The sequence below is a fragment of the Propithecus coquereli genome, unplaced genomic scaffold, assembly GCF_000956105.1.
Source record: "Propithecus coquereli isolate 6110/MARCELLA unplaced genomic scaffold, Pcoq_1.0 Scaffold258, whole genome shotgun sequence".
Lineage (NCBI taxonomy): Eukaryota > Metazoa > Chordata > Mammalia > Primates > Indriidae > Propithecus > Propithecus coquereli.
In genome coordinates, this window is record NW_012148152.1 from 1633601 (window position 1) to 1635969 (window position 2369).

Genomic DNA, 2369 nt, shown 5'->3' on the forward strand with positions numbered 1-2369 from the left:
ACTTCCCCTAACACAGTGCCAGGCAGACTCACAGCATGGATAAATGTGTGTCTCTGAAGTTTTTTTGCTGGTGATTAGGTGATCAGCTAGATACAGGATACAAAAGGAAAAAAGGGAAGAGAAATGACCATAAATTTTGATTTTGAATATGATGACTTTAAGAGACTTCTGGTGCATACTGAAATAAACAAATTGAAATCTAGTTTAGGAACTTAAGTACCAAGGTTGAGAGATATAAATGTTGGAGTCATCCAATCATTAGAAACTAACGATCATGGCAGCAAAGCAAAGGGGATAAGGAAGGAGAGACGATAACAAAACCACAGACAATAATTACATTCAAGAGGCAAATTGAATAGGAGAGTCCAGCAAAGAGAGAGGGAAACCACTGATACTAGCAGAGAGTAAAAAGCAAGTAATGTCCTAAGAAAAGGGAAAAGAATTACCATATGGGTAGTGTTCAACCATATTGAACACTCTAAAGAAGTAAAGTAGAATGAGGACAGAGGAGCGACTATTTGACCAGGCTATTGAGGAGCCATTGAAGGTTATTGAGAAATCAGTTTCAGGGCCATGATAAGAACCAAAGCCATATTACAATTGGTTGAGGAATCAATAGAAGTGATAAGTACTACCTATCTTGTCAGGATGTTTCTTGTTGAAAACAACAGAGACAGGAAAGGCAGCATGGGATTTTTTTCTTTTTTTTTTTTTTGGTCATAAGTAGATTTGGGGATTAAAGCTAGCAGATAAAGAAATGCATCTAGAAGTTAGGTCGGTGGCATGACAGAGCAGGGTCCCCAAGCAGACAGAAGAAAATATGATCAGGAACAAAGTAGAAAGGTTAACTTCATGAAAGGCACATCTGCCTTTTACAAGTGAAATACAGCTAGTGAAAATTGTGGTAGCTTATCCTCAATGGACTTATTTCTTTGAAAGTAGACAGTGAGTCCATCTCCTAAGAATAAGGGAGACAGGACTGACATTGGCAATCCAAAGACAAGAGTAGGTGATTTTAGAAAGTCAAAATGAAAGGAGGAAAGGAAACCAACTAGGTAGGAAAAGAAGAGTTACCAGGTAGAACTGGGGTTCAGCTGAATTTGAAAATGATACAATATAATAGTAGGGGAGCATATTTATGTGAGCATAAAATTTTCCCTAGTAGTGCCTACTCCAAAGTTCAAAGCAGGAAGAAAGAGAGTGACTGATACATGGTTTGAACATTAAAATATGGATATGTTACAACATCCACATATAGATAGTTACAACATCTTTCTATTTCCAGAGAGTATCCAAACTAGTTCTTTCTGTACATCACACAATGATATATTTTTCATATAAATTCCTCACCATAGAAACCTCCAATGACTCCCCATCACCTTTTGAATTAACTTCAAGATCCTTAACCTGGCACTCAATCCTTGAGTTCCCTATACCTTGCCATTGGACTATGGAAAACATAAGCTTTGTTTGTCTATATTATTCACTGCCTCAAAACATGTATTTATTTTTCCTGCCTCTTTGCCTTTGATCATGTTGTTTCCAGTACTGGAAATGTCTAACCATCTCTTGTATCTTCTTCTGTTGAAACTTGACCCATTCTTTAAAGTACACATGGTTCTAAAAGAACCATGGCATAAGTATTAAATTCTTGAGCCCTGAGGTCAGAAAGATTCAACTTTGTCACTTACCGGCAGTGTAAACTTGGGAAAAAAATATAGCACGTTCTTACCACGATACCTCATTTTCAAAATTTTATACATATGTGGTAGTTGCAAAGATTTGATGAGAATATATATAAAGTGTTTTACACAGTGTCTGCTGCATAGTAAATACTCTAAAACTTACTGGTTATGATGATGATACTGCCTTTGTTTTATCTTTTCATGACCAACTAAATAACCAAGAGTTCATCCTTCTCTAACTGCCCCCTCGTCAACCTCTCTAAGTGCCTACAAACAAGTTTCTTTCTCTTGTCTATTTCTTGTGATATCCTTCACTAAATGACTGTCATTTGTCCTGTCTTCTTTTTCCTATTTGATGTAGGCTGCTAAATCAGCCAATGCACATTTGTATCTTTTATATGTCTGCTAATATAGTATTGGATGTATCAGATGCTCAATAAATACTATTAATCAATCTTCTTAAATCAACTAATAAAGCCCAAGAAACCGATCTTAAATAGTTCATTCTGTATTTTTCAGATTATATTATCATTCTTTATCATTTTGTTTTCAAGAAAATAAATATAGTGATATAGCTATTTAATCACGTGTAATATAAATCTTACTATAGAGGAATAGAAAAAATAGAAATGTTAACTTCATTTGGGAATTTAAATTAATGTTCTCAATTGGAAGCTCAGTGTT